This window comes from Rhipicephalus sanguineus, chromosome 9, assembly GCF_013339695.2.
Source record: "Rhipicephalus sanguineus isolate Rsan-2018 chromosome 9, BIME_Rsan_1.4, whole genome shotgun sequence".
In the NCBI taxonomy this organism is placed as follows: Eukaryota; Metazoa; Arthropoda; class Arachnida; order Ixodida; family Ixodidae; genus Rhipicephalus; species Rhipicephalus sanguineus.
Genome location: NC_051184.2, coordinates 146,168,909 through 146,187,545, shown reverse-complemented (window position 1 = coordinate 146,187,545; position 18,637 = coordinate 146,168,909). Strand labels below are relative to the sequence as shown.

The 18,637-nt window shown below is 47.6% G+C and overlaps 1 non-coding gene across 1 annotated transcript; it reads right to left on the bottom strand.

Annotated features, from left to right (window-relative positions):
* Nucleotides 1-5,186: 5,186 nt before the first annotated feature.
* On the bottom strand, nucleotides 5,187-5,260 carry Trnas-gga (transfer RNA serine (anticodon GGA)). Its single transcript has one exon. It is a non-coding gene; the product is annotated as a tRNA-Ser (tRNA).
* Between the last annotated feature and the right edge of the window lie 13,377 nt (nucleotides 5,261-18,637).

Sequence of the window (18,637 nt, the reverse complement as noted above, 5' to 3'; positions counted from 1 at the left end):
GGCAAAAAGAGCGATTGCGTCTGTGTGTTTCGATTCGGCGATAAAAAAGCGTTGTGCGCACAATAAAGGCGAGATTTGATCTGCAAATTTCGCGCCTCTTATCTGCTGGAATTTCCAGCACGGTGGTTTCTTCTGTAGTTGAAGCATTGTTAAAGAAGGTGAAAGGCAAGACTCAGAGTCCTGCTTTAGTGTCAAGAATAGAAAACAAGACCGGTAGTTATCCCTTACTCGCATAAAGTCGCATATAACCTTAGGAAAGTTGCCTAAAGGCTTGACGTGCTCATGGTCTTTTCAGCGCCATGTAAATTATTTAGCGTCTGTAGACGTGTAATGAACGCTGGTGAACCGTGTCCGTGTCTTACGTGTCTTCTACGTTCCTGTCTTAACATTTGCGCCATCAACTGAAGTTCAACTGGTGAACCAAAACGATGCTGCGACAAAAACATGGGCATCTTTTTGGGGTATGTTCTGTTGGTGTGGTGTACATGATTGCGTTAAGCTGTGGTAGCGTATACATCGGCCACACAGGCCGATGTAGTAATGTTCGCTTACAGGAGCACGCAATGTCCATAAAAAATGGGACGTGCTCACATCTCCATTTTCATTGTAAGGCCTGTGCATGTGCGCGCATTTTTTCTGCCACTAAAATCTTAAAGCGAAGTCGCGACGCAGTGGCAAGGGCTGAAGCTCACTTAGTGAAATCGTTCGGCAGAAGGTGTGCAAGAGTGCCTTCGATCGTTTTGCACAACGATGAATTTGGTTTTTTACAGGACCGATCTTGATTTTGGCCCTCTGCGCATATGCGCATTGTGACGTATATTGAATGTTCTTTTGAAAATAAATCAGTTGGTAATGTGAGCTTGTACTCATTCCCTCGTCTACGTTTTCCTACATTTAACGACGAGCCAAGCACAGCAGCGAGTTTTATTACTGTTTTGAGCCAGCAAGCCGTGGCCAGTGGAAAAAATCACAGCATATCCACGGAGTGAATGATGATGAGTGGGCGAAGCTGCGGAGGTTCATCGGTAAACCGTGAATCTTCCGTGAATTCTGCCCAGTACATCATCACCGACGTGAGATCGGGCGCGTTTATACTAAAGGTTCGATGAGTTATGACGACTTGTAGCTCACTTTAATTTTACATGTACGCTGTGAATTTTCATTGTTTAGAAAACCATTGCTTTAGAAAGCATCTGGCGTCTTTCGTTAAGCAGCTGGCGTCTTTTCGTTTTGCTTTAGAAACATCTGGCGTTCTTTCGTTTTGCTTTTAGAAAACATATGGCGTCTTTCGTTGGTCATAACGTAGTTCAGCGCAAAAAACAGGCAAGAGACGAGTGAGAGGACGCTGAACTACGTTATGACTGACTCGTTCCAACTCGCCCAACAAGCAACGTTGCGTCTTTCGTTGGTTTATTTCATCAATCAACGGCTTTTTGAACAAAATTTTGATTGTTTAATCACGCACAGGAGAAATCTCACCAGGCACTACCTTGGAGGTAAACAATGGCTGCAAATGGGAATGAGAGACAGAAGAAGTCAGCTTTTAGCTAACACTTACACTTCTACTTCTACTAACGTTTCCTACTGGAACATGCCAATGGCTGCTAATGGGCAATGAGAGACAGAAGAATTCGGCTTTTAGTTAACGCGCACGCTGCGAATGTTTTATTGTTCAACAACGGACAAGAAATATCTCCCACCGGCACCACCTTGGAGGTCAAGATCTGGTACTAGCGTTACAACTGGTTACGCACTACGACTATGACAACTACGAGGGACGAACGGGTGCCGCTTTAAGGAGCTTCGCCCCTGTAAGGCAAAGACGAGGAGCGCTAGCCGTTGATTCGTGTTTGACATTCGTGTCTTCCTGTTCCGCTGTTCTTGCCCCTACAGCGCCTAGCGCGTGACAATATACACACTTGCACATCTTTTAGGGGCGAAGCTCCTTAAAGCGGCACCCGTTCGTCCCTCGAAGCGTAGTATGTAACCAGTCTTACGCTTTGACCTGCAAGGTGGTGCCGGTGGGAGATTTTTCCTGTGCGTTGTTGAACAATAAAAAATTCGCAGCGTTAGCTAAAAGCCGACTTCTGTCTCTCATTCCCATTAGCAGCCATTCTTTAACTCCAAGGTAGTGCCTGGTGAGATTTCTCCTGTGCGTGATTAAACAATAAAAATTTTGTTCAAAACGCCGTTGATTGATGAAATAAACCAACAAAAGACGCCAGATGTTTTGTAAAATCAAAACGAAAGAACGCCAGATGTTTCTAAAGCAAAACGAAAAGACGCCAGCTGCTTAACGAAAGACGCCAGATGTTTTCTAAGCAATGGTTTTCTAAACAATGAAAATTCACAGCGTACATGTAAAATTAAAGTGCGCTGCAAGTCGTCATAACTCATCGAACCTCTAGTATAAACGCGCCCGATCTCACGTCGGTGATGATGTACTGGGCAGAATTCACGGAAGATTCACGGTTTACCGATGAACCTCCGCAGCTTCGCCCACTCATCATTCACTCCGTGGATATGCTGTGATTTTTTTCATTGGCATCAAGCAAAATTTATTAGCGCGGCAGTTATTACAAATACTTTGTGAATCAAGATAGCCTTGTTTCAGACACACTAATATTCGTTTTCGTTTTGTAAATATTCTCTAAAAGTATGACTGTTCGGAATCAGTGGTCACAGTCGTTGCAAACAAGCCAAATTATTTCAGCAAATGTGTGCCTGTATGTCGTGTAAAGTTGACTATTTACTGGGGAAATGTAGTTGGCGGGCAACAATCAGCACCACCATTTGCTGAAACGCGTTAGATGCTACTAACGTTACTAGATCCTACTAGATCCTACTAGATGCTACTCTCCACTACCTTTTGCAACTGATAGCGTGCATGAAGAATGAACTGTGCGCGAATAACTCCAACCAGTTTTTGGGCCCATAACTTCACACCGAACTACTGCATATTGGTAAATGATGTGCCCATTAAGTTCTAAGAACTTATATTAGCCACTCATGGAAGTATGTTCAGATAGCACTATATGCAAATGGAAGCTCTGAGAAATCTGTGGGCGCATCATTTACTAATTGAAGTTCCAGGGGAAGGTCACGTACAGTAGCTCGCGAATTTCCACAATTCGTTACCAGTTTAAGGAGGCGACGTAAATCTGATATCCCTTTTGTAGCGTTAGCTACAGTTGCCTAGCCGGAGCCGATTTCGCGTGGAGGGCCATGAGCCGTGCTGTGCATGCGCGAGGATCAGTGATGTCACACAGCTGGATCACCGGAGCTGGCATCTCACACGCTCTCCGACACCACCACGCGCGACTCGTCGCTGCTGGTCTGCGCCGCATTCGAGAGGAGTGACGTCGTAGCCATAGACACAGCGGCGCTGGCGCGCGCGCAGCTATTCGCCTTCGCTGTGCAGTCGTCGTCTGACACTGCGCTGGGGCGCTTGATAGCGCCTCTGACTGGCGTTTACAGGTGGGTAACGCCATGGAGAAGGAGAGCGCAAATGCTGCTCGACGGCGCAGAAGAGCCGAGAAGCTTATCTCATCGGATGCCGAAGTAGTTGCCTGGCAATTAGCGGTTCAGCGTACGAAGAATGAACAGAAGAAGGCTAATAATCCTAGACAATCTGGAAAGCTAAGGATAATCAGCTGAACCTTTGCTAAAGCTACGTAATCTTGGCATAGCCGAGCTAAGCCACTGCAATGCTTTTTGATACAGGATGTTGATACCATGTTTTAAATGTCCAGATGAGACATGTGCGCAACATTCCTTCAACAAGATTTCGAGGCCGTTTGAAGTTGCAACGTTGATTCTGAATAAAACGGATATAAAAGAACGCCTAATGGATGTGTCTAAGGTTCAAACAAGAACGTCTCCTGGATCTTGATGTGACGTATATATAGTTTACCGGCGAGGTCTCCATCTGCAGTGCTTTGGCTACGAACGGGACGGAGCAAGCCCCCGCAAGATTTTGCTATGCAGCTCATATGGCGAGGGCCTCTCCGTAGCTTTCCTGCCTCCATGGCATGGACGAAGGTGCAGATGCACTGGTGGCCAAATTTTTTGAGCAGCCGCCCGTTTTGTTCGAAGGTTCGGCCAGACCTCAAGGCCGAATTTTATTTTTGGGTGTGACGTAATCCGCAGAAAAGCAGCAGCGTGTACGGTACTGAAAACTCGGAGGCGTTTAAAGCCGACACGACCGCCCTTGGCTGCTGTTGGCTGTGAATGGAAGAAAGGCGAAGGCCACAGACGGAACGTGTCGTAGCTTTTTTTTATTTTCACAATATACATTTCAGGCGAGAACAAAATTTTATACTAATGTTGCGAGAGTCAATCACGGACGTATAAGGGAAATCTGCGCACACATTTCCGACACATGTGGGGTATTTTAGCAATAACAGGTTGTTCGGTTTTACGTGCCAAATCCGTGATATAATTATCAGGCATGCCACAGTAGCCGGCTCCGCCAATTTTGACCAGCTGTTGTCGTGTGACGGACGTGCACTGACCTCGCACAGTACCCGGGCCTCCAGGAATTCAGCGCCATCGACATGCGACCGCCGCGGCCCGGATTGAACCCGCGACTTTCGGTCACCAGCCGACCACCGTTTTGACCAAACAACCACATGTTTTGAGTCCATGTAGAATAGTTTACGTAGTCGAGAGCATAACGGAATCCCGCCTGGCAGAGAGGGTACATGCTAAGCGAAGAGAGACGCCGACCTGCCCGAACAAACCTTGACGACGTTTCGGCTTCCGTTACGGAAGCCTTGTTCCCAATGAATGCATCACCAGAAGTAGTTCGTTAAATATGCTTGAGTAATCACTGCAAAGAGCGTGCGTAGATAGTGTTTAGATTTCCGTCGATATGGTTAACCGTGTTCGATGCGTGATTAGCGATTCCAGACGTAAGCGAGGTGCTGTCATATTTTCTGTAGCGCCGATTCTTGCGTTGTCCCAATCAATCTTTTGGTCATTCATGACGGCGTGTTCTGCTAAAGGTTGCTATTTGGGCCTGTTGGTTTGCAATTAGTGTGTATAGCGTTGCGCAAAAAAAGACACGGACACAAGAAGAGACGTTAAGAAAGGGAAAATAGACAACCACCCGTTTGTAGCACGAAGCCACAAGGAAATCCATATGGATTTCTCAGAAATAAAGCCTTTTAGTTGCCGAAAAATTCGTCCTGGTCCGGGGATCGAACCCGGGACCAACGCCTTTCCGGGGCGGTCGCTCTACCAATTGAGCTAACCAGGAAGCTAGCAATTGGCAGCGCGAGGGCGAATTCATCGACAACTCGAAGCAAGTGGACACATATTGCAAATCAGTTCTGCGGAATCCCGCAAGGTGGCGGAAGGCTTAAGAAAGGGAAAATAGACAACCACCCGATCTCTTTTCCCTTTCTTAACCCTTCCGCCACCTTGCGGGATTCCGCAGAACTGATTTGCAAGAAGAGACGTTGTAACACACAGGGCGCAAAACTTTCAACAATTTATTTCGGAGCAGTGTTCCGCTTTTTATACTTCACGAACATAAATGCGCATGTCCCAAGGAACAACATCAAACACGTGCGCACCCACTCGAAAAAGCAATTTCTTTTGCCAACAATGCTATGGAAGCCTCACTGACGCAACTATCTTTCAATTGTGAGATATTATGGGCTTCTATAATGAATCGCGCCGTTTCATTTCTACTTCTTGCGATTATGATGCACTCATCGAACATAGGTGTACATCCACAATCTCTGCAATGGAAAGCTAAGCAACCACCTGACTGATTTTTAACATTATTCGCGTGTTCGCGCAGCCTTTCGTTAGTGCAACGACCTGATTGCCCTACATTATAGCGGTTGCAAGTTAAAGGAATGCAGTACACAATACCTTCATTGAATGCAACATACTTGATGCGATGCTGCTTACCGCAACACTTTTCTCTGCATTTCTTGTTAGTTGATTGACATAGCTTAGCGAGTTTATCGGGGGCGGAAAATAACACTTTAACATCGACACGGTCGGCTACCTTCTTTCAGTTGTGCGATATTTTGTGAATGTAAGGGAATACGGTGGTTTTTCCTTTTTTCCTTTTCTTTCTGGGCTTTCTGGTCGCATTACTAGTAGCCTTTATACTGCTATGCATGTTCCTGCACATGTCCCAAGGATGTTGTTCCTTGAGACATGCGCATTTATGTTCCTCAAGGATAAAACGGGGAACACTGCTCCGAAATAAATTGTTAAAAGTTTTGCGCCCTGTGTGTTACAGAGTCTCGTCTTCAGGGATGTACGAATAGTGAAATTTAATCTCGAATGGAATTCGAATCGAATAGTGCCGAATAGTGGCCAAGAATGTCGAATATCGAATCGAATATCGAATAGTATATTTACACGAAATGTGTACCGCCAGTTACGGCAAGACAAAGGAAAAATCGGGGACGCTATGGCGTGCTGACAGCTTAATTACGCACTTGTGCGGGAGTGGCTTTTGTTTCAGCTTTTATGGGCGCGCAAGCATGTTGATAGAAGAGCCGCCATTCCGGTAAGCAGCGCCACTTCTAACCTCCACACAGGGGGGGATACGGTAGCTAGTTTTGTTTCCCCATGGTCGCGCAATACGGCTCATCTGACAACGGTAATGTGCTTCATCGCCATGTGTGCTCCGGGCGCAAAAATCTTCGGGCGCCCGTTCACAGCAGTGTTTTAGCTGCGCGCTGGAACGATGGGAGTTTATGAACTAGTGGTGCGGTGCGGCAGTGGCGACTGCCCAGGTGAACAAACTTTTACATGCAAAGCCAGTCACCGAGGGTTCGCAAGCCAAAGTCAGGACGGTTTACGGCACTTGCAGCATCTACACAAGTCCGTGCTTTCGTTTCGGTAGCAAAGTTGCGAAGGACTCGACAGTTTTCTCATGTGTTTTTCTACGTGCGGAAATGACATTCCCCTTTAAGAGCAACATGCGCTTGCTTTCGTACCAGGTTGTCGGTGAAATTTTAACTAACGGCGACGTTAGCGTTAGTTTTAGCCACCCCACCCTAGTTGCACCATTGGCCTTTGTCGCGTTTTAGATATTCGTCCTGTCCAATTATTCGAAACTTGGAATACTAGCTATTCGAAAGTCGAATCCAATAAATCGATTAGGAACTATTCGATCCAAATTAGGAATTCGAATATTCGCAAACCCCTACTCTTCTTGTGTCCGTGTAATTTTTTGCGCAAGGTTATACCCACTTCTGCTAAAGCGCTCTTGCGGACGCTCTTATTCTTTATTTATTTTTTATTCATTTATTATAACCTCAATGGTCCCGTATGGGACTTTACATGAGGGGTGGGCGACATAAAATGGCGGTATCGATGTAGGTGTATGTTAGGATGTGGTTGTGTCTGCTTCCTGGATGGCATTTTTGAAGCGCTCGAAATCGCGGATGACTTTTGGTTGGTTCGGAGGGTCATTCCAGTCTCGGGCGGTGCGCAAAAAGAAGGACTGCTGAAATGAGGCGGTGTGGGCAAGTGGCGGAATCGCAGCATTTGGATGACTTAATGGACTGGCTGGATGAGGTGGTTGTCACGCGATGTTGAATAAAAGAATCTGTGGAAAAGGCAGAGACGTGCAATACGACGACGAAGAGCGAGGGTAGAAGATTTAATTGAGATTTGAGGGCGGAGACGCTCGAGTAGTGGGAATAATCTGAAACAATGAATCTGGTTGCTCGGTTCTGTACTGACTCAAGACTTTTGATATGATTAGTTTGGTGGGGGTCAAAGACAGCAGATGCATATTCAAGTTTTTGTCTGACAATTGTTTTATAAGCGAGTAGTTTAACGGAAGGTGGTGCCATGGAATTGTTACATTAGCGCTAGCTGTTGGGCCAGTTGGTGCATTATGAACTTGAAAAATGGGTACCAGCGAAAACACTGAAAACACGTACACAAGAAGAAGGCGTTACACACGGACGAACGCTGGACTTTCAACTGTGCTTTACTGGAAATTGCATTGCCGCACAAGGCTTCTCACACATGCGCATTGCCATCACTTCTCACGACACGTGACACTTCAACTTAATATTTACGCTAAGTAGGCACGCTCTTTCGACGTCAGTGACAAGGACGTATCGGTGACACAATTATCTTTATGATTCACAATGTGAAATGCTTCTAAAATCTCCCGCGAATATCTTGTCTTTCCCCTGCCCAAAATGGTCGTGCGATCGAACATCGGCTTACTGGATTTGCATTTCATGCAACTGCGGCAATGAACAGCCAGATTGCTTCCCAAGTCCCCGCTCAAGGATGTATTATGTTCTTGCAGCCGCTTATTTATACATCTTCCCGTTTGCCCAATATAAACTTTGCCACATGCTAGTGGAACGCAGTAAACAACACCAGTCTTGCACTCAACAAAGGGTTTCATGTGCTTGACTTGACAGGCCTCTTTCCTTTTCCCATCGATGCCTATTCTCGCACACAAGCCTGCCAATTTGCATGGTGCGGAAAAAACCACGCTGACTCCTTGCTTTCCAGCCAATTGGCAGGCTTGTGTGCGAGAATAGGCATCGATGGGAAAAGGAAAGAGGCATGTCAAGTCAAGCACATGAAACCCTTTGTTGAGTGCAAGACTGGTGTTGTTTACTGCGTTCCACTAGCATGTGGCAAAGTTTATATTGGGCAAACGGGAAGATGTATAAATAAGCGGCTGCAAGAACATAATACATCCTTGAGCGGGGACTTGGGAAGCAATCTGGCTGTTCATTGCCGCAGTTGCATGAAATGCAAATCCAGTAAGCCGATGTTCGATCGCACGACCATTTTGGGCAGGGGAAAGACAAGATATTCGCGGGAGATTTTAGAAGCATTTCCCATTGTGAATCATAAAGATAATTGTGTCAGCGATACGTCCTTGTCACTGACGTCGAAAGAGCGTGCCTACTTAGCGTAAATATTAAGTTGAAGTGTCACGTGTCGTGAGAAGTGATGGCAATGCGCATGTGTGAGAAGCCTTGTGCGGCAATGCAATTTCCAATAAAGCACAGTTGAAAATCCAGCGTTCGTCCGTGTGTAACGCCTTCTTCTTGTGTACGTGTTTTCAGTGTTTTCGCTGGAATTGTTACGATGTATGTACCCGAGAGCGCGATGAGCGGAGTGAATTATGTGATTTATATGGTCGCCCCAAGATAGGTCACTCTAAAGATGGACACCCAGGTATTTAATCGAGTCAGTAGCAGCTATATGACAGTTGTTGACTGTGTAAGTAGCCGGCGTGTGGTTTCGGCGACGGCGGAAAGAAATTAGTAATGTTTTTTTCGCATTAAGGGACATCAACCAGGTGGTACACCACTGCTGAATGCGTGATAGATCATGCTGTAGAGAGGAGACATCGGTGAGGTTATTTATAGGGCGGTAGAGAACACAGTCATCAGCAAAAAGACGGATGTTAGATTCAATGGAAAGCGGAATATCGTCAATGTATATTAGGAACAAAAGAGGCCCTAGGACGGTACCCTGGGGCACGCCGGACAAGACATGCGAGAGGTCGCAGGAGTGATCATTAACATGCACGAATTGTTTACGGTTTGTAAGGAATGCTTTAATCCAGTTGAAAGCATGCCGACGAAGGTTTAGACGCGAGGTTTTTAGAAGGAGGCGGGAGTGGGGTACCTTATCGAAGGCTTTTTTCAAAATCTAAGAACAGTGTGTCAATTGGGATGTAACGGTCCATATGATGGTGAATGTCGTGCAGGAATAAAGATAGTTGGGTCTCGCATGAGCGATCTTTACGAAAGCCATGTTGGTTTGGGTTAAAGAAGTTTACGGATGATAAAAATGTAGCAACATGAGAAAAGATGACGTGTTTCATGATCTTTCAACAAACACTAGTGAGCGAGATTGGTCGGTAATTACCTGCAAATGAGCCGTCACCTTTCTTGAAGACCGGAATGACCTTCCCAACTTTCCAGTGTAATGGGACTTCACCTGTGTCGAGTGACTGCTGAAAAATGATTGACAATATGGAACTAGGTCACGGCCGTGGTGCTGAAGGCGTTTCTTGTAGTTTCCCGACTCGCCGATGTAAAAAACACGGACACAAACACGGAACACCCTTGTAGTCTGCGCAGGGTATCTCGTAAACAACACCGGGGAAACGCTTCATGGGTAAACGGTCCTTCACTCTCACAAGTTGATGGCGTATCTTTTTGGATAGAACGTGTGCCACGTGCACGTCGTACTCACGTAGGACACGCGCCATATATTCTAAACAAGGCTGCCGTACTGGAAACCGAAACGTCATAAACGTTTATTCGGACTGGTCGGCGCATCTTTTTCGTTTCGAATGTAGAAGAGTGAAAAGGTACGACCTATGGGTGTCAGTTATGAACTAGGCCTTCAATATTTAAAAAAGGAGAACATTAGAATTTCTTTTATAGGTTCTTCTCGCTCAGACAAAAACGTTTCCATAAAGTGATTATGAATCATCTCGTGCGTCACAATAGATGATTAGCAAAGCATCAGGGCGCGTTGGGTTCCTAGTTGCCCAGTGAAATCTGTGCCGGTCACGAGTGGGCACGCAGCGCGCCGGGCAGGCCAACCATACACCTCTTTGCGAAATGACAAACAAGAGGCGGCAAACCACGGCTTTCAATATCAGCTCCTTTGTGGTATACCTAGGGTCTGGATTTCAGGATCACGGGACTAAAACATTCAACGAGCAAATCGTGGGCGTAGAGCAGCCTCACGCAGCAGCCATGTCATTAATAACAACCAAACAGAGGGATAACAAAGACTTTTACTCCTAGAAAGAGCTTGTCACACATCCAGGGGTACTTCGTACTCAAGTAAAGAAAGCGAAAGACATCATTGTACCGGTGCAGGTACTGCATGAGGATTATCACATTATACCACGTGCGTCGTTGAAGCAACACATGAAGAGCTCTCTCAATCTAGCATGCTATGACGTGCATACTAAAGCGCTGCACGCGGACGTGAGGGCATATCTCTATGCTTTGCCTAGCAAGATAACTCAACAAGCTCACCGCTGGGGAAATGACGATTGTAGAGTTCCTGTCAGACTATTATCATGCAGCCACTCATCAAGGTAAGCACCTGCAGCACTAGCAATACTGCGGCCAAATGGATTAGCACCAACAGTAAAAGAACAATTTCTGCGTACCTGACAGAATGAGCATTTCAAAATGCAACTGCATTGATCACTCAAAAAAGCACAATAAAATCTGGCCTCGGTGTAGCGTGTCATCACTACCATCAGTGTAGTGTAAGTAGGGCAAATGTTGCGTGACAACTGCAATACGCTTAAATGGACGAATGGATCTGCAGGCCATTAGTGTCATTGCATTATTGCTTTGAAAGTAGTATTTCTGAACGGAAGATGTAGTGTGCTCGCTGTATGTGGTGAATTGGCATGTTAGAATTTCGTGGGAAGCTCCATCGTGCACCGAACTAGTAGGATTACTCTCAGGTGTTCAACAAATGCGCTCTCTAAATTACTGCTGATTGAGGCGCCAGCTGTCGTTAGGTTTATGCACGCAAACAAAGAGCTCTGGGCTCCGGAAGCTGTCAGACAAGGAGGAGTCTGCAACGAAAAAGAAAGTGTATGTGAAGAAGCGATGTTTAGCTGCGACTACACAGGCATAGTAAATTAAAAGGACTGTTTATTTTTCAGTAAGCCTTCCAGTCATTGCGAGGCAATCAACACAAAGCCATAGGGTGGCACAACACTGCCAGTCTCTCATCTTGCCACTTGCTCTTTTGGACAAGTCGTGCAGGCTTGTTAAGCCCCATTTGAGCGTGTTTGTTTTATTGCCCTTGACAAATGGAGGACACGCTTGCGACGAATTTCTGCACGATAGTGATCTAGCATTAATAAAGCTTTTCTATAATCCTGTTTAAGCTTTGCCAACATCTCTTGGCGTTGGTTATCGCCGCAGTTTTTTCAAAGCTCAGAGTGTGATGGATACGCAAGATGACTTCGCAGTGAACTTTGAAGTGGTGCGTTTTCTGCGCTTTCGTTCGTGCAGAGGCATCTCCCTATAAAAAAAGGTATCGACGCGGGGCGTACTTTTCTTGGATGAAACCGGAATTTTACGCACCCGATCTTGTAACTGCTCTTATAAATAATGTGCCACACATTTAGCCTGTCTGGGCACTTTTGCACGCCAGTTGGTCCTGTAACACAAAATAGTCAGGTGATAGACGAGTACTCGAGGGTATCGCGCTGAAAATAAGCGGGTGAGTGTGTTTTCGGCACGCACAATAATAAAACATGGAAGGAGCAGTCCAGAGCGTAAAGTTTTAGGTGCAGTATATAAAAACACGCATGGGGAGGACATGCGGTTACTCCTAGAGGAGCGCATTATAGTTCGCTTGCTGATGGTATAATACAGCGCGTGTGGATGTGAGATTCCGCAGTCACGTTTACTGCAATGACTCACTCGAGCAAACGTCGCTCTTTGAACCAGTGCTAGGCTTGACGTGAGGACACAGACGGTCAATGTTTTCTCGCTAAACGCAAACAGCTGGTCTAGTTTGTTTCGGTTATAGCTATGCAACACGGTCGAGTAGAGCAACAACACCAGCCCTTCTGCTCATCCGTGGGCTTGTTCGCCAGTACATTGTTTTATTGCGTCGATGCTGTTGATCACATGTCCTTTACATGTGGCAGACTAGCATGGATGTCCCGGTATTCCACTTTAACTCTTTTATGAACACGCCTACAGAACGTGGGTCACCGGTGACCCGAACTCGCCGAACGAGAATTAAAAAATACGGGCGCTCCTAGCATAATTGCACCATCTAGCACATTGTGTAAGCACTCGTGTTTCGTTTCCTGCCTAGTTTTCCCGAGCGGCGGCGGTCTTTAACAGCGACTCAAAGATCGACTCAAAGTTCGCTTGGTTCGCTCGCGAAACTGGCAGACGACCCGGAAGTGAGACCCTCTCCGAAATGTTGTCCCTTGTACGATTCTGTCGTGTCTGCAAGCAATTTTCTGCTGTTTCTAGCAGCAGTGACTCTGAGGATGATGTCAAATAATGGAAATATAGTTCGGATGACGGAAAAGCATAGAACGAGCCCGGGTCGTAGTCAGGCGTTGATCAGTGCGTTACGCTTTCTGGCACATGAATGTTTTACTCCGATTGAAATGTCGTGAGCGTGTCGACACTATTACATCTTCCATTTGTAATGTCTGAACAGTATATGGTGAAGATTTCGTGACATAATCATCACCCACTAGAGAGTAATGTTCAGCCCAAGAAGGCTACCCGACCGTGTCCTCAGAGTAGTGTTGCACGGCGAAGCGATATGTGTCACAAGCAAAATCGGCGTTTTGGGCATCTTTTTCCCTTCGAAAGTAATAAACAGGATTTGTGTTAACAGAAATTAGTATGCGTGGTTGCAAATCCTGTAGAAGCAGTCTTATGCCGAGGATGATGATTCTTGGGAATAGTCACGGCCGCAGAGATGGTGAATTTCATTTCCTTGGTATTGCGGAGCTTCCACGACTACACGTCCCCGAAACAAGTACATTCAGAACAAGTCCTACCGATTGACGAAGCGGAGAAAATACAAAAAGTGCTATGAGATCAAGACACTTGACAACCGGATAAATGCCACTTGTAACGCCTGTTTTGCCTAGTGCACATTTACATGTAAATACTTTTTTAAAGCTTACAGTTTTAGAATAGTTTGAGTTTGTGCGGTGAAGCCATACGTTAGGCTGTTTTGGTGCCGTGTTCAGTCTTACCTTTTGGTATCTGAATTGTTTGCTGTGCAGCTATTGAGCATAATTTGCCAAGATACCTATGGATCAATGGAATATTTATTTCTCTTCCTAATTATATTTATTTGATTACTTTGTCTGAAAAACTTGTTGAAGAAAGATATATAACCATGCAACCTGATAGAATAATGCAGCTTTCAATGGGCAGACAAAAAAAAGTAACTCATACGATTTTTGAGCTACGTCATCAAACATTCCTCTACACAGAAAACTGTTGAGGAAACATTTTGTATATTTCACATTATTTTTCGGTTTCTTGCTTTCATGTTGGGAGTACAAAATTAGAAATGTCCTACGCAATATTCAATAGGTCTTGTTTTTAATAAATATTCTTCCATATTGCCATGCGAGCTTCTTTTGCTATGTTTATGTAACTGGTCCGCTACACGTGCAATCGCTGTCTTGCGCAAACCGCACCCGAATGGTTGGGAAACTTCAAGATTATTTCAGGATCTTCTTATAGGCTTGAGCGCGCAAACGCGAACGGTTGAGATCATTGTGGAACTAACGCGGCCACCAGCGATAAGGCTCGAATATTCGATGCCGTATAAATGCCGACACGCCTTACCGCAGAGCAGATTATCGACGGCTGACGGTCTGGCCGCCGCTATCAGTGTACAGTGTGTATTGCTGTAGTTTGACTTTCCTTGTCCCGGCCACAAGTTCGGCTAAAGAATCAAGTTTCATCTTGGACACGCCGACTGCTGCCTTTGTCGACGTCACGACCCCGTGACATTTCGTGGAGGTACTTCCCGATCCATGTACCGAACGCCCCCCTCCAGCCGTGAGCCAAGGCCACGCCGTCAAGGGGACATAGACGCCAACCCTGACCAGCGAGCCAGCCGCAGGCAGTAATGTCTTGCACCAGAATACGGACCCCTATCCAACAAGACCAGGATCACAATGAAGAAGACAACAGCAACAATGACAGCCGCTGTGGCGCCTACAACGGTCACCATGCATCAACCGAGGGAGCCACCGACATTCCGCGGATACCATGCGAGGATCCAGAAAGCTGGATGGAGGCATACGACTGGGTCTCCACGTTCAACAACTGGGACTACGACGAGACGCTACGCCATGTCTACTTAGGTCTTCAAGATGGCGCAAGGACCTGGTGCGAGAATACAGTCCGCGCTAACATCATGGGACCTCTTGCGCATCAGAATTCTTAACACGTTCACGAGCGTTGTCTGGAAAGAAAGGGCTGAAACCCTTCTGGAGACCCGTGTACAGCTCCCCAACAAGAACATCGGGCTGTACATCGAAGAAATCACTCGCCTATTTCGCATGCCGACTCCGCCATGTCCGAAGAAAAAAAAGGTTCGCTTCCTGATGCGGGGAGTGAAGGAAAAACTTTTCACCGGATTTGTGCGCAACCCGCAGAAGATGATCTCAAAATTTTTCTCGGCGGCCACCGCAATCGAAAAGGCGCTAGAAATGCGCACTAGGCAATATAACTGCCGCATGCCCACGTCCAGCTACGGGGATGTTCAAGCGCTGAGAACCAACGACAACCTGAGGTGAATTTCATAGCCGAGATCGTTCGTGAAGAACTTCAGCAGTCACTTGAAATGCCTGAACCACCACAGCCTCAGCCGCAAGCCTAGAGCTACGCTGCTGCAGCCAGACGCACCGCCCCCGCCTCGCTCCACGCCCACGTCAACACGCCGCACAGCCGCAGTACCATCGCCAGACGCCGCCGCCATCACCGACGCCATAGCGCCCGCCTGTCGGCTAGCACTACACCCCGAGGAAGACCAACATTCGGAGCACCTACGACCACCGACCACTCTGCTACCATTGCGGAGAAGCTGTCCACACATACAGCCGCTACCAGTACTGACAGATGAGACTGCGTGGTTTCGCCATCGACGCGCCGCGTCCACAGTAGGGTGAACGACTAAGTGACACCGCCGAGTATCACGCAGAAGCGCATTGGACTTCCGAAGGACTTTCCGATCGCCATCGGCAGGCCGCTACATCTCTTCCCAACGCCGACCGTACACTGGCCCAACGCGCTGCCGGTCACCTAGTGCGTATCCGGAAAACTAAGGGCAGCAACCGATGGAGGAGCGGTTGCTGTACGACGAAATACCGAACATTCTCCGCCGCCGACGACGTCGTCGCGACGAAATCTTAAGAACACGACGCAAACCAGACTGGTCCCTGTGGACGAAACCTCGGGGCCTGAAGAAGACCTGTCGCCGCAACGTAGAAGCAGCGGGACAAGCCGACCCAGCCGTGACCCGACGCCGCGACCCAACCGCTACGCAAGACGACGGACTAGCGACCTCGACGTACTATTCGACGGCTACAACGTCACCGCTCTCGTGGACACTGCAGCTGACTGTTCCGCCGTGAGTGGACTATTCGCCACCAAGTTGAAGAAAGTTAAGACTGCTTGGCAAGGCCCCGAATTCCGGACCGCTGGAGGCCATCTAATGACGTCGGCTGGGGTCTGCACCGCAAGAGTCACCATAAATAACCCGACTGATCTTGCGAGCTTTGTAATCTTTCACCATTGCTCCAATGATGTGATACTTGGGATGGACTTCCTAAGTCACCACGGCGCTGTCATCGACCTGAGATCTGAATCGATAACACTATCCACAGAAAAAGCATTACCACCGCACACGCCGCCAAGAAAGCAGGCCATGAACGTGCTGGAGGACGATGTCACCTTCCCCCCTCGCACCAGCGTCGCCATTTCCGTCATCACTCAAAAATCAGAAAACCTGGAAGGCGTCGTTGAAAGAGAGGAGCACTTGTTGATCAATCGCGAGATTTGCGTCGCAAGAGGAATAGCCGAGCTGCATGGTGGGGAAAGGAACATTGGTGCTCACGAATTTCAGCAACGAGTACAAGCACGTGAACAAAGGCACGCCGGTTGTCTAAATCGAAGAAACTGTGCAAGCCACCAGTGCTTTCGCCCTGACTGCTTCTACCGAATCTGCTCCGACGAACCGAGCTCCTCAACCAGATTTCTACGTCAATCCTTAAATCCAGAACCTTAAAGCCAGAAAAATGCCCCTTCGAGTGCGACGATCTCTTGTTCTTGGGCTATGTCATTAGCAAGTCTGGAGTTCGCCCGGACTCACGGAAAACAGCTGCCATTGCCGACTTCGCGCCGCCCACCGACAAAAAGGCCCTACGCCGATTTCTGGGCTTGTGCCCCTATTACAGACGTTTCGTAAAGGAATTTTCATGGATCGCCGAGCCACTGACGCAACTCACGAAGACTGTCGTCAAGTTCAGGTGGGAAACAACGCAAGTTCAAGCATTTCGAGAATTGAATGGGCACCCGCAGACGCCTCTGATACTTGCGCATTTCGGCGAATACGTCGATACGGAAATACACGGCGACGCAAGCAGCGTAGGACTCGGCGCCGTCCTTGTGCAAAGTACTGACGGACTGGGAGGTTATGCTAGCCGGTCGCCATCCAAGGCAGAAGCCAACTAATCCACAACAGAAAAGGAGTACCTTGCCGTCATCTGGGCCACGTCAAAGTTTCGCCCCTAACTCTACAGATGGCCCTTCATTGTTGTGAGCGACCACGACGCCTTGTGTTGGTTAGCTAACTTGAAGGACCCTTGAGGTTGTCTCGCACGATGGAGCTTGAGGCTTCTATAATTCGACATTACCGTCGTTTACAAGTCCGGAAGAAAACTCTGACGCCCACTGCCTGTGTCGTGCCTCCGTGGACCCGCCGCCGCAAGACGACCAGGATGATGACTGCTTCTTGGCAACCATAGGTGCCGACGACTTCGTTGAACGACACCGATCCGACGCGGAACTCAGAGGCCTTATGGAATGCCACGAGGGCAGGACCACCGTCGTTCCGAAAGTATTGAAGCGAGCATTGGCGTCGTTTTTCTTACGCAACGGCGTTCTAGAAAAGAACTTCTCACGACTTCGAGCCAATTACAGTCGAGCGCGATTTGATAGTTATCGCGCGAGCGTCGACTGGCCTAGCGTCGCAGCGGCCTAGCGGCACGTTTCGGAAGAGTGAAAATGAAGATTACGTATTCTTCTCACCCTCGTTGGCTGTTCTATGCTACAACAACCGACCCTACGGTGAACTCTAACCCTTTCTGTACATTTTAAGCTTCCTGTTCTTTGCGATCCAGCGTATTCTTTGTTGGCTCTTAGCTCCATGTACGATAACAAAATTGCTGGGAAGACCTGGAAAAGCTGGTACTTGGCATTGCTTCATGTGAACGGGTTGGTAAGTTGAATAGAATATATCGAGTTTTCATTAAACAAAATAAGAATGCACCTTCCCGAGATGTTAGTGATCGCAGCTTAAGGAACAGCAAAGAGAGTGAGTGAAGCTTGCCTGATACCTCCCTACACTCGAAAGAGTATTCTAGGACGGGGCGCTGTTGTAGTTCTTAGTCGACGCTCGCGCGATAACCTTCAAATCGCACTCGACTGTACCTTCTTGTGGTGCCTTCAGCATTGCGACCAGAAGTACTCCATGCCCTGCACGACGACCAGACAGCAGGACACCTCGGTGTTTCCCGAACGCTGGCAAAAATACAGCAAAAGTGCTACTCGCCGCGCCTTGCTCCCGACGTCACTAGCTACGTGAGGACATGCAGAGACTGTCAGCGACGCAAGACACCGCCAAGACCAGCGGGTTTTCTTCAGGCGATCGAGCCACCTCGGCGACCGTTCCAGCAGATCGGGATGGGCCTCCTGGGGCCGTTCCCAACGTCGAAATGCTGTAATAAGTGGCATGTCGTAGCTACCGACTACCTGACCCGCCACACAGAAACACAGGCCCTGTCCGAAGGCAATGCCGCCGAAGTAGCCGAGTTCTTCGTTGAGAACATCGTCCTACGTCATGG